Below are 19075 nucleotides of genomic sequence, written 5' to 3' on the forward strand. Positions count from 1 at the left end.
TGGAGCGATGTGAGGCCTTTGCTGGAAAAGGAAATATCTTCACATAAAACCTAGACAGAAGCATTCTCAGAAACTCCTTTGTGATGAGTGCATTCAAATCACACACTTGAACCTTCCTTTGGAAAGAGCAGTTTTGAAACACTCTTTCTGAAGAATCTGCAAGTGGATATTTGGAGCGATTTGAGGCCTATGCTGGAAATGAAATATCTTCACCTAAAAACTAGACGGAAGCATTCTCAGAAACTCCTTTGTGATGAGTGCATTCAACTCACAGAGTTGAAGCTTCCTTTTGATAGAGCAGTTTTGAAACACTCTTTTAGCAGCATCTGCAAGTGGATATTTGGAGCGCTTTGAGGCCAAGGCTGGAAAACGAAATCTCATCACATAAAAACTCGACAGAAGCATTCTCTGAAACTTCTTTGTGATGAGTGCATTCAACTCACAGACTCGAACGTTTCTTTTGATAGAACAGTTTAGAAACACTCCTTTTGTAGAATCTGCAAGTGTTTATTTGGAGCGCTTTGAGGCCTATGTTGGAAAAGGACATATCTTCACATCAAAAGTAGACAGACGCATTCTCAGAAACTTCTTTGTGATGAGTGCATTGAACTCACAGAGTTGAACCTACCTATTGATAGAGAAGTTTTGAAACACCCTTTTTGTAGAATCTGCAAGTGAATATTTGGCGCGATTTGAGGCCTATGCAGGAAACGGAAATATCTTCACATGAAAACTAGACAGATGAATTCTCAGAAACGTCTTTGTGATGAGTGCATTCAACTCACAGACTTGAAGCTTCCTTTTGAAAGAGCAGTTTCGAAACACTCTTTTTGTAGAATCTGCAAGTGGATATTTGGAGCGCTTTGAGGGCTATGCTGGAAAAGTTAATATCTTCACCTAAAAACTAGACAGACGCATACTCAGAAACTTCTTTGTGACGTGTGCATTGAACTCACAGAGTTGAACCTTTCTTTTGATACAGAAGTTTTGAAACACTCTTTTCGTAGAATCTTCAAGTGGATGGATGGAGTGATTTGAGGCCTATGCTGGAAAAGGAAATACCTTCACGTAGAAACGAGACAAAAGCATTCTCAGAAAGTTCCCTGTGCTTTGTGCATTCAACTCACAGAGTTGAACATTCCCTTTGATAGAGCAGTTTTGAAACACTCTTTTTGTAGAATCTGCAAGTGGATATTTGGAGCGCTTTGAGGCCTCTGCCGCCAAAGGAATTATCATTGCATAAAAACTAGATGGAAGCGTTCTCAGAAACTTCCTTGTGATGAGTGCATTCAACTCGCAGAGTGGAACCTTCCTTTCGATAGACCAGTTTTGAAACACTGTTTTTGTAGAATCCGCAAGTGGCTATTTGGAGCTCTTTGAGGCTTATGCTGGAAAAGGAAATATCTTCGTCTACAAACTAGACAGAAGCATTCTCAGAAACTTCTTTGTCATGTGGGGATTGAACTCACAGAGTTGAACATTCCTTTACATAGAGCAGTTTTGCAACACCCTTTCGGTGGAAAGTGAAAGTGCTTATTTGGTGCGATGGCGGCATCTAGTAGATAAGGAAATACATTCAGATGAAAACAAGATACATCCATTCTCAGAAACTTCTTTGTGATGACTGCATTCTCCTCACAGAGTTGAACCTTCCTTTTGATAGAACAGTTTTGAAACACTCTTTTTGTGGAATCTGCAAGTGGCTGTTTGGAGCGCTTTGAGGCCTATGCTGGAAAAGGAAATCTCTTCACATAAAACCTAGACAGAAGTATTCCCAGAAAGTTTTTCTGATGTGCGCATTCAACTCACCGAGTTGAACCTTCCTTTAGATAGAGCAGTTTTGAAACACTCTGTCTGTAGTACCTGCGAGTGGATATTTGGAGTGCTTTGAGTGCTACACTGTAAAAGCAAATATCTTCACTTGGAATCTAGACAGAAGAATTCTCAGAGACTTCCCTGTGCTCTCTGCATTCCACTCACAGAGTTGAACCTTCCTTTTGATAGAACAGTTTTGAAACACTCTTGTGGTAGAATCTGCAAGTCGATATTTGGAAGGTTTGGAGGCCTATCCTGGGAAAGGAAATATCTTCCCATCAAAACTAGACAGAAGCATTCTCAGAAACTTCTTAGTGATGTGCGCATTCAAGTCACAGAGTTGAAGCTTCCTTTTGATATAGCAGTTTTGAACCACTCTTTTAGTAGAATCTGCAAGTGGATGTTCGGAGAGCTAAGAGGCCAACACTGGAAAAGGAAATCTCTTCACGTAAAAACTAGACGGAAGCATTCTCAGAAACTTCAATGGGCTTTACGCATTCAACTCACAGAGTGCAATGTTGCTTTTGAGAGCGCAGTTTTAAAACACTGTTTTTGTAGAATTTGCTAGAGGATGTTTGGAGCGATGTGAGGCCTTTGCTGGAAAAGGAAATATCTTCACATAAAACCTAGACAGAAGCATTCTCAGAAACTCCTTTGTGATGAGTGCATTCAAATCACACACTTGAACCTTCCTTTGGAAAGAGCAGTTTTGAAACACTCTTTCTGAAGAATCTGCAAGTGGATATTTGGAGCGATTTGAGGCCTATGCTGGAAATGAAATATCTTCACCTAAAAACTAGACGGAAGCATTCTCAGAAACTCCTTTGTGATGAGTGCATTCAACTCACAGAGTTGAAGCTTCCTTTTGATAGAGCAGTTTTGAAACACTCTTTTAGCAGCATCTGCAAGTGGATATTTGGAGCGCTTTGAGGCCAAGGCTGGAAAACGAAATCTCATCACATAAAAACTCGACAGAAGCATTCTCTGAAACTTCTTTGTGATGAGTGCATTCAACTCACAGACTCGAACGTTTCTTTTGATAGAACAGTTTAGAAACACTCCTTTTGTAGAATCTGCAAGTGTTTATTTGGAGCGCTTTGAGGCCTATGTTGGAAAAGGACATATCTTCACATCAAAAGTAGACAGACGCATTCTCAGAAACTTCTTTGTGATGAGTGCATTGAACTCACAGAGTTGAACCTACCTATTGATAGAGAAGTTTTGAAACACCCTTTTTGTAGAATCTGCAAGTGAATATTTGGCGCGATTTGAGGCCTATGCAGGAAACGGAAATATCTTCACATGAAAACTAGACAGATGAATTCTCAGAAACGTCTTTGTGATGAGTGCATTCAACTCACAGACTTGAAGCTTCCTTTTGAAAGAGCAGTTTCGAAACACTCTTTTTGTAGAATCTGCAAGTGGATATTTGGAGCGCTTTGAGGGCTATGCTGGAAAAGTTAATACCTTCACCTAAAAACTAGACAGACGCAAACTCAGAAACTTCTTTGTGACGTGTGCATTGAACTCACAGAGTTGAACCTTTCTTTTGATACAGAAGTTTTGAAACACTCTTTTCGTAGAATCTTCAAGTGGATGGATGGAGTGATTTGAGGCCTATGCTGGAAAAGGAAATACCTTCACGTAGAAACGAGACAAAAGCATTCTCAGAAAGTTCCCTGTGCTTTGTGCATTCAACTCACAGAGTTGAACATTCCCTTTGATAGAGCAGTTTTGAAACACTCTTTTTGTAGAATCTGCAAGTGGATATTTGGAGCGCTTTGAGGCCTCTGCCGCCAAAGGAATTATCATTGCATAAAAACTAGATGGAAGCGCTCTCAGAAACTTCCTTGTGATGAGTGCATTCAACTCGCAGAGTGGAACCTTCGTTTCGATAGACCAGTTTTGAAACACTGTTTTTGTAGAATCCGCAAGTGGCTATTTGGAGCTCTTTGAGGCTTATGCTGGAAAAGGAAATATCTTCGTCTACAAACTAGACAGAAGCATTCTCAGAAACTTCTTTGTCATGTGGGGATTGAACTCACACAGTTGAATATTCCTTTACATAGAGCAGTTTTGCAACACCCTTTCGGTGGAAAGTGAAAGTGCTTATTTGGTGCGATGGCGGCATCTAGTGGATAAGGAAATACATTCAGATGAAAACAAGATACATCCATTCTCAGAAACTTCTTTGTGATGACTGCATTCTCCTCACAGAGTTGAACCTTCCTTTTGATAGAACAGTTTTGAAACACTCTTTTTGTGGAATCTGCAAGTGGCTATTTGGAGCGCTTTGAGGCCTATGCTGGAAAAGGAAATCTCTTCACATAAAACCTAGACAGAAGTATTCCCAGAAAGTTTTTCTGATGTGCGCATTCAACTCACCGAGTTGAACCTTCCTTTAGATAGAGCAGTTTTGAAACACTCTGTCTGTAGTACCTGCGAGTGGATATTTGGAGTGCTTTGAGTGCTACACTGTAAAAGCAAATATCTTCACTTGGAATCTAGACAGAAGAATTTTCAGAGACTTCCCTGTGCTCTCTGCATTCCACTCACAGAGTTGAACCTTCCTTTTGATAGAACAGTTTTGAAACACTCTTGTGGTAGAATCTGCAAGTCGATATTTGGAAGGTTTGGAGGCCTATCCTGGGAAAGGAAATATCTTCCCATCAAAACTAGACAGAAGCATTCTCAGAAACTTCTTAGTGATGTGCGCATTCAAGTCACAGAGTTGAAGCTTCCTTTTGATATAGCAGTTTTGAACCACTCTTTTAGTAGAATCTGCAAGTGGATGTTCGGAGAGCTAAGAGGCCAACACTGGAAAAGGAAATCTCTTCACGTAAAAACTAGACGGAAGCATTCTCAGAAACTTCAATGGGCTTTACGCATTCAACTCACAGAGTGCAATGTTGCTTTTGAGAGCGCAGTTTTAAAACACTGTTTTTGTAGAATTTGCTAGAGGATGTTTGGAGCGATGTGAGGCCTTTGCTGGAAAAGGAAATATCTTCACATAAAACCTAGACAGAAGCATTCTCAGAAACTCCTTTGTGATGAGTGCATTCAAATCACACACTTGAACCTTCCTTTGGAAAGAGCAGTTTTGAAACACTCTTTCTGAAGAATCTGCAAGTGGATATTTGGAGCGATTTGAGGCCTATGCTGGAAATGAAATATCTTCACCTAAAAACTAGACGGAAGCATTCTCAGAAACTCCTTTGTGATGAGTGCATTCAACTCACAGAGTTGAAGCTTCCTTTTGATAGAGCAGTTTTGAAACACTCTTTTAGCAGCATCTGCAAGTGGATATTTGGAGCGCTTTGAGGCCAAGGCTGGAAAACGAAATCTCATCACATAAAAACTCGACAGAAGCATTCTCTGAAACTTCTTTGTGATGAGTGCATTCAACTCACAGACTCGAACGTTTCTTTTGATAGAACAGTTTAGAAACACTCCTTTTGTAGAATCTGCAAGTGTTTATTTGGAGCGCTTTGAGGCCTATGTTGGAAAAGGACATATCTTCACATCAAAAGTAGACAGACGCATTCTCAGAAACTTCTTTGTGATGAGTGCATTGAACTCACAGAGTTGAACCTACCTATTGATAGAGAAGTTTTGAAACACCCTTTTTGTAGAATCTGCAAGTGAATATTTGGCGCGATTTGAGGCCTATGCAGGAAACGGAAATATCTTCACATGAAAACTAGACAGATGAATTCTCAGAAACGTCTTTGTGATGAGTGCATTCAACTCACAGACTTGAAGCTTCCTTTTGAAAGAGCAGTTTCGAAACACTCTTTTTGTAGAATCTGCAAGTGGATATTTGGAGCGCTTTGAGGGCTATGCTGGAAAAGTTAATACCTTCACCTAAAAACTAGACAGACGCAAACTCAGAAACTTCTTTGTGACGTGTGCATTGAACTCACAGAGTTGAACCTTTCTTTTGATACAGAAGTTTTGAAACACTCTTTTCGTAGAATCTTCAAGTGGATGGATGGAGTGATTTGAGGCCTATGCTGGAAAAGGAAATACCTTCACGTAGAAACGAGACAAAAGCATTCTCAGAAAGTTCCCTGTGCTTTGTGCATTCAACTCACAGAGTTGAACATTCCCTTTGATAGAGCAGTTTTGAAACACTCTTTTTGTAGAATCTGCAAGTGGATATTTGGAGCGCTTTGAGGCCTCTGCTGCCAAAGGAATTATCATTGCATAAAAACTAGATGGAAGCGTTCTCAGAAACTTCCTTGTGATGAGTGCATTCAACTCGCAGAGTGGAACCTTCGTTTCGATAGACCAGTTTTGAAACACTGTTTTTGTAGAATCCGCAAGTGGCTATTTGGAGCTCTTTGAGGCTTATGCTGGAAAAGGAAATATCTTCGTCTACAAACTAGACAGAAGCATTCTCAGAAACTTCTTTGTCATGTGGGGATTGAACTCACACAGTTGAATATTCCTTTACATAGAGCAGTTTTGCAACACCCTTTCGGTGGAAAGTGAAAGTGCTTATTTGGTGCGATGGCGGCATCTAGTGGATAAGGAAATACATTCAGATGAAAACAAGATACATCCATTCTCAGAAACTTCTTTGTGATGACTGCATTCTACTCACAGAGTTGAACCTTCCTTTTGATAGAACAGTTTTGAAACACTCTTTTTGTGGAATCTGCAAGTGGCTATTTGGAGCGCTTTGAGGCCTATGCTGGAAAAGGAAATCTCTTCACATAAAACCTAGACAGAAGTATTCCCAGAAAGTTTTTCTGATGTGCGCATTCAACTCACCGAGTTGAACCTTCCTTTAGATAGAGCAGTTTTGAAACACTCTGTCTGTAGTACCTGCGAGTGGATATTTGGAGTGCTTTGAGTGCTACACTGTAAAAGCAAATATCTTCACTTGGAATCTAGACAGAAGAATTCTCAGAGACTTCCCTGTGCTCTCTGCATTCCACTCACAGAGTTGAACCTTCCTTTTGATAGAACAGTTTTGAAACACTCTTGTGGTAGAATCTGCAAGTCGATATTTGGAAGGTTTGGAGGCCTATCCTGGGAAAGGAAATATCTTCCCATCAAAACTAGACAGAAGCATTCTCAGAAACTTCTTAGTGATGTGCGCATTCAAGTCACAGAGTTGAAGCTTCCTTTTGATATAGCAGTTTTGAACCACTCTTTTAGTAGAATCTGCAAGTGGATGTTCGGACAGCTAAGAGGCCAACACTGGAAAAGGAAATCTCTTCACGTAAATACTAGACGGAAGCATTCTCAGAAACTTCAATGGGCTTTACGCATTCAACTCACAGAGTGCAATGTTGCTTTTGAGAGCGCAGTTTTAAAACACTGTTTTTGTAGAATTTGCTAGAGGATGTTTGGAGCGATGTGAGGCCTTTGCTGGAAAAGGAAATATCTTCACATAAAACCTAGACAGAAGCATTCTCAGAAACTCCTTTGTGATGAGTGCATTCAAATCACACACTTGAACCTTCCTTTGGAAAGAGCAGTTTTGAAACACTCTTTCTGAAGAATCTGCAAGTGGATATTTGGAGCGATTTGAGGCCTATGCTGGAAATGAAATATCTTCACCTAAAAACTAGACGGAAGCATTCTCAGAAACTCCTTTGTGATGAGTGCATTCAACTCACAGAGTTGAAGCTTCCTTTTGATAGAGCAGTTTTGAAACACTCTTTTAGCAGCATCTGCAAGTGGATATTTGGAGCGCTTTGAGGCCAAGGCTGGAAAACGAAATCTCATCACATAAAAACTCGACAGAAGCATTCTCTGAAACTTCTTTGTGATGAGTGCATTCAACTCACAGACTCGAACGTTTCTTTTGATAGAACAGTTTAGAAACACTCCTTTTGTAGAATCTGCAAGTGTTTATTTGGAGCGCTTTGAGGCCTATGTTGGAAAAGGACATATCTTCACATCAAAAGTAGACAGACGCATTCTCAGAAACTTCTTTGTGATGAGTGCATTGAACTCACAGAGTTGAACCTACCTATTGATAGAGAAGTTTTGAAACACCCTTTTTGTAGAATCTGCAAGTGAATATTTGGCGCGATTTGAGGCCTATGCAGGAAACGGAAATATCTTCACATGAAAACTAGACAGATGAATTCTCAGAAACGTCTTTGTGATGAGTGCATTCAACTCACAGACTTGAAGCTTCCTTTTGAAAGAGCAGTTTCGAAACACTCTTTTTGTAGAATCTGCAAGTGGATATTTGGAGCGCTTTGAGGGCTATGCTGGAAAAGTTAATACATTCACCTAAAAACTAGACAGACGCAAACTCAGAAACTTCTTTGTGACGTGTGCATTGAACTCACAGAGTTGAACCTTTCTTTTGATACAGAAGTTTTGAAACACTCTTTTCGTAGAATCTTCAAGTGGATGGATGGAGTGATTTGAGGCCTATGCTGGAAAAGGAAATACCTTCACGTAGAAACGAGACAAAAGCATTCTCAGAAAGTTCCCTGTGCTTTGTGCATTCAACTCACAGAGTTGAACATTCCCTTTGATAGAGCAGTTTTGAAACACTCTTTTTGTAGAATCTGCAAGTGGATATTTGGAGCGCTTTGAGGCCTCTGCCGCCAAAGGAATTATCATTGCATAAAAACTAGATGGAAGCGTTCTCAGAAACTTCCTTGTGATGAGTGCATTCAACTCGCAGAGTGGAACCTTCCTTTCGATAGACCAGTTTTGAAACACTGTTTTTGTAGAATCCGCAAGTGGCTATTTGGAGCTCTTTGAGGCTTATGCTGGAAAAGGAAATATCTTCGTCTACAAACTAGACAGAAGCATTCTCAGAAACTTCTTTGTCATGTGGGGATTGAACTCACAGAGTTGAACATTCCTTTACATAGAGCAGTTTTGCAACACCCTTTCGGTGGAAAGTGAAAGTGCTTATTTGGTGCGATGGCGGCATCTAGTGGATAAGGAAATACATTCAGATGAAAACAAGATACATCCATTCTCAGAAACTTCTTTGTGATGACTGCATTCTACTCACAGAGTTGAACCTTCCTTTTGATAGAACAGTTTTGAAACACTCTTTTTGTGGAATCTGCAAGTGGCTGTTTGGAGCGCTTTGAGGCCTATGCTGGAAAAGGAAATCTCTTCACATAAAACCTAGACAGAAGTATTCCCAGAAAGTTTTTCTGATGTGCGCATTCAACTCACCGAGTTGAACCTTCCTTTAGATAGAGCAGTTTTGAAACACTCTGTCTGTAGTACCTGCGAGTGGATATTTGGAGTGCTTTGAGTGCTACACTGTAAAAGCAAATATCTTCACTTGGAATCTAGACAGAAGAATTCTCAGAGACTTCCCTGTGCTCTCTGCATTCCACTCACAGAGTTGAACCTTCCTTTTGATAGAACAGTTTTGAAACACTCTTGTGGTAGAATCTGCAAGTCGATATTTGGAAGGTTTGGAGGCCTATCCTGGGAAAGGAAATATCTTCCCATCAAAACTAGACAGAAGCATTCTCAGAAACTTCTTAGTGATGTGCGCATTCAAGTCACAGAGTTGAAGCTTCCTTTTGATATAGCAGTTTTGAACCACTCTTTTAGTAGAATCTGCAAGTGGATGTTCGGAGAGCTAAGAGGCCAACACTGGAAAAGGAAATCTCTTCACGTAAAAACTAGACGGAAGCATTCTCAGAAACTTCAATGGGCTTTACGCATTCAACTCACAGAGTGCAATGTTGCTTTTGAGAGCGCAGTTTTAAAACACTGTTTTTGTAGAATTTGCTAGAGGATGTTTGGAGCGATGTGAGGCCTTTGCTGGAAAAGGAAATATCTTCACATAAAACCTAGACAGAAGCATTCTCAGAAACTCCTTTGTGATGAGTGCATTCAAATCACACACTTGAACCTTCCTTTGGAAAGAGCAGTTTTGAAACACTCTTTCTGAAGAATCTGCAAGTGGATATTTGGAGCGATTTGAGGCCTATGCTGGAAATGAAATATCTTCACCTAAAAACTAGACGGAAGCATTCTCAGAAACTCCTTTGTGATGAGTGCATTCAACTCACAGAGTTGAAGCTTCCTTTTGATAGAGCAGTTTTGAAACACTCTTTTAGCAGCATCTGCAAGTGGATATTTGGAGCGCTTTGAGGCCAAGGCTGGAAAACGAAATCTCATCACATAAAAACTCGACAGAAGCATTCTCTGAAACTTCTTTGTGATGAGTGCATTCAACTCACAGACTCGAACGTTTCTTTTGATAGAACAGTTTAGAAACACTCCTTTTGTAGAATCTGCAAGTGTTTATTTGGAGCGCTTTGAGGCCTATGTTGGAAAAGGACATATCTTCACATCAAAAGTAGACAGACGCATTCTCAGAAACTTCTTTGTGATGAGTGCATTGAACTCACAGAGTTGAACCTACCTATTGATAGAGAAGTTTTGAAACACCCTTTTTGTAGAATCTGCAAGTGAATATTTGGCGCGATTTGAGGCCTATGCAGGAAACGGAAATATCTTCACATGAAAACTAGACAGATGAATTCTCAGAAACGTCTTTGTGATGAGTGCATTCAACTCACAGACTTGAAGCTTCCTTTTGAAAGAGCAGTTTCGAAACACTCTTTTTGTAGAATCTGCAAGTGGATATTTGGAGCGCTTTGAGGGCTATGCTGGAAAAGTTAATACCTTCACCTAAAAACTAGACAGACGCAAACTCAGAAACTTCTTTGTGACGTGTGCATTGAACTCACAGAGTTGAACCTTTCTTTTGATACAGAAGTTTTGAAACACTCTTTTCGTAGAATCTTCAAGTGGATGGATGGAGTGATTTGAGGCCTATGCTGGAAAAGGAAATACCTTCACGTAGAAACGAGACAAAAGCATTCTCAGAAAGTTCCCTGTGCTTTGTGCATTCAACTCACAGAGTTGAACATTCCCTTTGATAGAGCAGTTTTGAAACACTCTTTTTGTAGAATCTGCAAGTGGATATTTGGAGCGCTTTGAGGCCTCTGCCGCCAAAGGAATTATCATTGCATAAAAACTAGATGGAAGCGTTCTCAGAAACTTCCTTGTGATGAGTGCATTCAACTCGCAGAGTGGAACTTTCGTTTCGATAGACCAGTTTTGAAACACTGTTTTTGTAGAATCCGCAAGTGGCTATTTGGAGCTCTTTGAGGCTTATGCTGGAAAAGGAAATATCTTCGTCTACAAACTAGACAGAAGCATTCTCAGAAACTTCTTTGTCATGTGGGGATTGAACTCACACAGTTGAATACTCCTTTACATAGAGCAGTTTTGCAACACCCTTTCGGTGGAAAGTGAAAGTGCTTATTTGGTGCGATGGCGGCATCTAGTGGATAAGGAAATACATTCAGATGAAAACAAGATACATCCATTCTCAGAAACTTCTTTGTGATGACTGCATTCTACTCACAGAGTTGAACCTTCCTTTTGATAGAACAGTTTTGAAACACTCTTTTTGTGGAATCTGCAAGTGGCTGTTTGGAGCGCTTTGAGGCCTATGCTGGAAAAGGAAATCTCTTCACATAAAACCTAGACAGAAGTATTCCCAGAAAGTTTTTCTGATGTGCGCATTCAACTCACCGAGTTGAACCTTCCTTTAGATAGAGCAGTTTTGAAACACTCTGTCTGTAGTACCTGCGAGTGGATATTTGGAGTGCTTTGAGTGCTACACTGTAAAAGCAAATATCTTCACTTGGAATCTAGACAGAAGAATTCTCAGAGACTTCCCTGTGCTCTCTGCATTCCACTCACAGAGTTGAACCTTCCTTTTGATAGAACAGTTTCGAAACACTCTTGTGGTAGAATCTGCAAGTCGATATTTGGAAGGTTTGGAGGCCTATCCTGGGAAAGGAAATATCTTCCCATCAAAACTAGACAGAAGCATTCTCAGAAACTTCTTAGTGATGTGCGCATTCAAGTCACAGAGTTGAAGCTTCCTTTTGATATAGCAGTTTTGAACCACTCTTTTAGTAGAATCTGCAAGTGGATGTTCGGAGAGCTAAGAGGCCAACACTGGAAAAGGAAATCTCTTCACGTAAAAACTAGACGGAAGCATTCTCAGAAACTTCAATGGGCTTTACGCATTCAACTCACAGAGTGCAATGTTGCTTTTGAGAGCGCAGTTTTAAAACACTGTTTTTGTAGAATTTGCTAGAGGATGTTTGGAGCGATGTGAGGCCTTTGCTGGAAAAGGAAATATCTTCACATAAAACCTAGACAGAAGCATTCTCAGAAACTCCTTTGTGATGAGTGCATTCAAATCACACACTTGAACCTTCCTTTGGAAAGAGCAGTTTTGAAACACTCTTTCTGAAGAATCTGCAAGTGGATATTTGGAGCGATTTGAGGCCTATGCTGGAAATGAAATATCTTCACCTAAAAACTAGACGGAAGCATTCTCAGAAACTCCTTTGTGATGAGTGCATTCAACTCACAGAGTTGAAGCTTCCTTTTGATAGAGCAGTTTTGAAACACTCTTTTAGCAGCATCTGCAAGTGGATATTTGGAGCGCTTTGAGGCCAAGGCTGGAAAACGAAATCTCATCACATAAAAACTCGACAGAAGCATTCTCTGAAACTTCTTTGTGATGAGTGCATTCAACTCACAGACTCGAACGTTTCTTTTGATAGAACAGTTTAGAAACACTCCTTTTGTAGAATCTGCAAGTGTTTATTTGGAGCGCTTTGAGGCCTATGTTGGAAAAGGACATATCTTCACATCAAAAGTAGACAGACGCATTCTCAGAAACTTCTTTGTGATGAGTGCATTGAACTCACAGAGTTGAACCTACCTATTGATAGAGAAGTTTTGAAACACCCTTTTTGTAGAATCTGCAAGTGAATATTTGGCGCGATTTGAGGCCTATGCAGGAAACGGAAATATCTTCACATGAAAACTAGACAGATGAATTCTCAGAAACGTCTTTGTGATGAGTGCATTCAACTCACAGACTTGAAGCTTCCTTTTGAAAGAGCAGTTTCGAAACACTCTTTTTGTAGAATCTGCAAGTGGATATTTGGAGCGCTTTGAGGGCTATGCTGGAAAAGTTAATACCTTCACCTAAAAACTAGACAGACGCAAACTCAGAAACTTCTTTGTGACGTGTGCATTGAACTCACAGAGTTGAACCTTTCTTTTGATACAGAAGTTTTGAAACACTCTTTTCGTAGAATCTTCAAGTGGATGGATGGAGTGATTTGAGGCCTATGCTGGAAAAGGAAATACCTTCACGTAGAAACGAGACAAAAGCATTCTCAGAAAGTTCCCTGTGCTTTGTGCATTCAACTCACAGAGTTGAACATTCCCTTTGATAGAGCAGTTTTGAAACACTCTTTTTGTAGAATCTGCAAGTGGATATTTGGAGCGCTTTGAGGCCTCTGCTGCCAAAGGAATTATCATTGCATAAAAACTAGATGGAAGCGTTCTCAGAAACTTCCTTGTGATGAGTGCATTCAACTCGCAGAGTGGAACTTTCGTTTCGATAGACCAGTTTTGAAACACTGTTTTTGTAGAATCCGCAAGTGGCTATTTGGAGCTCTTTGAGGCTTATGCTGGAAAAGGAAATATCTTCGTCTACAAACTAGACAGAAGCATTCTCAGAAACTTCTTTGTCATGTGGGGATTGAACTCACACAGTTGAATATTCCTTTACATAGAGCAGTTTTGCAACACCCTTTCGGTGGAAAGTGAAAGTGCTTATTTGGTGCGATGGCGGCATCTAGTGGATAAGGAAATACATTCAGATGAAAACAAGATACATCCATTCTCAGAAACTTCTTTGTGATGACTGCATTCTACTCACAGAGTTGAACCTTCCTTTTGATAGAACAGTTTTGAAACACTCTTTTTGTGGAATCTGCAAGTGGCTGTTTGGAGCGCTTTGAGGCCTATGCTGGAAAAGGAAATCTCTTCACATAAAACCTAGACAGAAGTATTCCCAGAAAGTTTTTCTGATGTGCGCATTCAACTCACCGAGTTGAACCTTCCTTTAGATAGAGCAGTTTTGAAACACTCTGTCTGTAGTACCTGCGAGTGGATATTTGGAGTGCTTTGAGTGCTACACTGTAAAAGCAAATATCTTCACTTGGAATCTAGACAGAAGAATTCTCAGAGACTTCCCTGTGCTCTCTGCATTCCACTCACAGAGTTGAACCTTCCTTTTGATAGAACAGTTTCGAAACACTCTTGTGGTAGAATCTGCAAGTCGATATTTGGAAGGTTTGGAGGCCTATCCTGGGAAAGGAAATATCTTCCCATCAAAACTAGACAGAAGCATTCTCAGAAACTTCTTAGTGATGTGCGCATTCAAGTCACAGAGTTGAAGCTTCCTTTTGATATAGCAGTTTTGAACCACTCTTTTAGTAGAATCTGCAAGTGGATGTTCGGAGAGCTAAGAGGCCAACACTGGAAAAGGAAATCTCTTCACGTAAAAACTAGACGGAAGCATTCTCAGAAACTTCAATGGGCTTTACGCATTCAACTCACAGAGTGCAATGTTGCTTTTGAGAGCGCAGTTTTAAAACACTGTTTTTGTAGAATTTGCTAGAGGATGTTTGGAGCGATGTGAGGCCTTTGCTGGAAAAGGAAATATCTTCACATAAAACCTAGACAGAAGCATTCTCAGAAACTCCTTTGTGATGAGTGCATTCAAATCACACACTTGAACCTTCCTTTGGAAAGAGCAGTTTTGAAACACTCTTTCTGAAGAATCTGCAAGTGGATATTTGGAGCGATTTGAGGCCTATGCTGGAAATGAAATATCTTCACCTAAAAACTAGACGGAAGCATTCTCAGAAACTCCTTTGTGATGAGTGCATTCAACTCACAGAGTTGAAGCTTCCTTTTGATAGAGCAGTTTTGAAACACTCTTTTAGCAGCATCTGCAAGTGGATATTTGGAGCGCTTTGAGGCCAAGGCTGGAAAACGAAATCTCATCACATAAAAACTCGACAGAAGCATTCTCTGAAACTTCTTTGTGATGAGTGCATTCAACTCACAGACTCGAACGTTTCTTTTGATAGAACAGTTTAGAAACACTCCTTTTGTAGAATCTGCAAGTGTTTATTTGGAGCGCTTTGAGGCCTATGTTGGAAAAGGACATATCTTCACATCAAAAGTAGACAGACGCATTCTCAGAAACTTCTTTGTGATGAGTGCATTGAACTCACAGAGTTGAACCTACCTATTGATAGAGAAGTTTTGAAACACCCTTTTTGTAGAATCTGCAAGTGAATATTTGGCGCGATTTGAGGCCTATGCAGGAAACGGAAATATCTTCACATGAAAACTAGACAGATGAATTCTCAGAAACGTCTTTGTGATGAGTGCATTCAACTCACAGACTTGAAGCTTCCTTTTGAAAGAGCAGTTTCGAAACACTCTTTTTGTAGAATCTGCAAGTGGATATTTGGAGCGCTTTGAGGGCTATGCTGGAAAAGTTAATACCTTCACCTAAAAACTAGACAGACGCAAACTCAGAAACTTCTTTGTGACGTGTGCATTGAACTCACAGAGTTGAACCTTTCTTTTGATACAGAAGTTTTGAAACACTCTTTTCGTAGAATCTTCAAGTGGATGGATGGAGTGATTTGAGGCCTATGCTGGAAAAGGAAATACCTTCACGTAGAAACGAGACAAAAGCATTCTCAGAAAGTTCCCTGTGCTTTGTGCATTCAACTCACAGAGTTGAACATTCCCTTTGATAGAGCAGTTTTGAAACACTCTTTTTGTAGAATCTGCAAGTGGATATTTGGAGCGCTTTGAGGCCTCTGCTGCCAAAGGAATTATCATTGCATAAAAACTAGATGGAAGCGTTCTCAGAAACTTCCTTGTGATGAGTGCATTCAACTCGCAGAGTGGAACTTTCGTTTCGATAGACCAGTTTTGAAACACTGTTTTTGTAGAATCCGCAAGTGGCTATTTGGAGCTCTTTGAGGCTTATGCTGGAAAAGGAAATATCTTCGTCTACAAACTAGACAGAAGCATTCTCAGAAACTTCTTTGTCATGTGGGGATTGAACTCACACAGTTGAATATTCCTTTACATAGAGCAGTTTTGCAACACCCTTTCGGTGGAAAGTGAAAGTGCTTATTTGGTGCGATGGCGGCATCTAGTGGATAAGGAAATACATTCAGATGAAAACAAGATACATCCATTCTCAGAAACTTCTTTGTGATGACTGCATTCTACTCACAGAGTTGAACCTTCCTTTTGATAGAACAGTTTTGAAACACTCTTTTTGTGGAATCTGCAAGTGGCTGTTTGGAGCGCTTTGAGGCCTATGCTGGAAAAGGAAATCTCTTCACATAAAACCTAGACAGAAGTATTCCCAGAAAGTTTTTCTGATGTGCGCATTCAACTCACCGAGTTGAACCTTCCTTTAGATAGAGCAGTTTTGAAACACTCTGTCTGTAGTACCTGCGAGTGGATATTTGGAGTGCTTTGAGTGCTACACTGTAAAAGCAAATATCTTCACTTGGAATCTAGACAGAAGAATTCTCAGAGACTTCCCTGTGCTCTCTGCATTCCACTCACAGAGTTGAACCTTCCTTTTGATAGAACAGTTTCGAAACACTCTTGTGGTAGAATCTGCAAGTCGATATTTGGAAGGTTTGGAGGCCTATCCTGGGAAAGGAAATATCTTCCCATCAAAACTAGACAGAAGCATTCTCAGAAACTTCTTAGTGATGTGCGCATTCAAGTCACAGAGTTGAAGCTTCCTTTTGATATAGCAGTTTTGAACCACTCTTTTAGTAGAATCTGCAAGTGGATGTTCGGAGAGCTAAGAGGCCAACACTGGAAAAGGAAATCTCTTCACGTAAAAACTAGACGGAAGCATTCTCAGAAACTTCAATGGGCTTTACGCATTCAACTCACAGAGTGCAATGTTGCTTTTGAGAGCGCAGTTTTAAAACACTGTTTTTGTAGAATTTGCTAGAGGATGTTTGGAGCGATGTGAGGCCTTTGCTGGAAAAGGAAATATCTTCACATAAAACCTAGACAGAAGCATTCTCAGAAACTCCTTTGTGATGAGTGCATTCAAATCACACACTTGAACCTTCCTTTGGAAAGAGCAGTTTTGAAACACTCTTTCTGAAGAATCTGCAAGTGGATATTTGGAGCGATTTGAGGCCTATGCTGGAAATGAAATATCTTCACCTAAAAACTAGACGGAAGCATTCTCAGAAACTCCTTTGTGATGAGTGCATTCAACTCACAGAGTTGAAGCTTCCTTTTGATAGAGCAGTTTTGAAACACTCTTTTAGCAGCATCTGCAAGTGGATATTTGGAGCGCTTTGAGGCCAAGGCTGGAAAACGAAATCTCATCACATAAAAACTCGACAGAAGCATTCTCTGAAACTTCTTTGTGATGAGTGCATTCAACTCACAGACTCGAACGTTTCTTTTGATAGAACAGTTTAGAAACACTCCTTTTGTAGAATCTGCAAGTGTTTATTTGGAGCGCTTTGAGGCCTATGTTGGAAAAGGACATATCTTCACATCAAAAGTAGACAGACGCATTCTCAGAAACTTCTTTGTGATGAGTGCATTGAACTCACAGAGTTGAACCTACCTATTGATAGAGAAGTTTTGAAACACCCTTTTTGTAGAATCTGCAAGTGAATATTTGGCGCGATTTGAGGCCTATGCAGGAAACGGAAATATCTTCACATGAAAACTAGACAGATGAATTCTCAGAAACGTCTTTGTGATGAGTGCATTCAACTCACAGACTTGAAGCTTCCTTTTGAAAGAGCAGTTTCGAAACACTCTTTTTGTAGAATCTGCAAGTGGATATTTGGAGCGCTTTGAGGGCTATGCTGGAAAAGTTAATACCTTCACCTAAAAACTAGACAGACGCAAACTCAGAAACTTCTTTGTGACGTGTGCATTGAACTCACAGAGTTGAACCTTTCTTTTGATACAGAAGTTTTGAAACACTCTTTTCGTAGAATCTTCAAGTGGATGGATGGAGTGATTTGAGGCCTATGCTGGAAAAGGAAATACCTTCACGTAGAAACGAGACAAAAGCATTCTCAGAAAGTTCCCTGTGCTTTGTGCATTCAACTCACAGAGTTGAACATTCCCTTTGATAGAGCAGTTTTGAAACACTCTTTTTGTAGAATCTGCAAGTGGATATTTGGAGCGCTTTGAGGCCTCTGCTGCCAAAGGAATTATCATTGCATAAAAACTAGATGGAAGCGTTCTCAGAAACTTCCTTGTGATGAGTGCATTCAACTCGCAGAGTGGAACCTTCGTTTCGATAGACCAGTTTTGAAACACTGTTTTTGTAGAATCCGCAAGTGGCTATTTGGAGCTCTTTGAGGCTTATGCTGGAAAAGGAAATATCTTCGTCTACAAACTAGACAGAAGCATTCTCAGAAACTTCTTTGTCATGTGGGGATTGAACTCACACAGTTGAATATTCCTTTACATAGAGCAGTTTTGCAACACCCTTTCGGTGGAAAGTGAAAGTGCTTATTTGGTGCGATGGCGGCATCTAGTGGATAAGGAAATACATTCAGATGAAAACAAGATACATCCATTCTCAGAAACTTCTTTGTGATGACTGCATTCTACTCACAGAGTTGAACCTTCCTTTTGATAGAACAGTTTTGAAACACTCTTTTTGTGGAATCTGCAAGTGGCTGTTTGGAGCGCTTTGAGGCCTATGCTGGAAAAGGAAATCTCTTCACATAAAACCTAGACAGAAGTATTCCCAGAAAGTTTTTCTGATGTGCGCATTCAACTCACCGAGTTGAACCTTCCTTTAGATAGAGCAGTTTTGAAACACTCTGTCTGTAGTACCTGCGAGTGGATATTTGGAGTGCTTTGAGTGCTACACTGTAAAAGCAAATATCTTCACTTGGAATCTAGACAGAAGAATTCTCAGAGACTTCCCTGTGCTCTCTGCATTCCACTCACAGAGTTGAACCTTCCTTTTGATAGAACAGTTTTGAAACACTCTTGTGGTAGAATCTGCAAGTCGATATTTGGAAGGTTTGGAGGCCTATCCTGGGAAAGGAAATATCTTCCCATCAAAACTAGACAGAAGCATTCTCAGAAACTTCTTAGTGATGTGCGCATTCAAGTCACAGAGTTGAAGCTTCCTTTTGATATAGCAGTTTTGAACCACTCTTTTAGTAGAATCTGCAAGTGGATGTTCGGAGAGCTAAGAGGCCAACACTGGAAAAGGAAATCTCTTCACGTAAAAACTAGACGGAAGCATTCTCAGAAACTTCAATGGGCTTTACGCATTCAACTCACAGAGTGCAATGTTGCT

Source organism: Pongo abelii, chromosome 4 (genome assembly GCF_028885655.2).
Source record: "Pongo abelii isolate AG06213 chromosome 4, NHGRI_mPonAbe1-v2.0_pri, whole genome shotgun sequence".
Lineage (NCBI taxonomy): Eukaryota > Metazoa > Chordata > Mammalia > Primates > Hominidae > Pongo > Pongo abelii.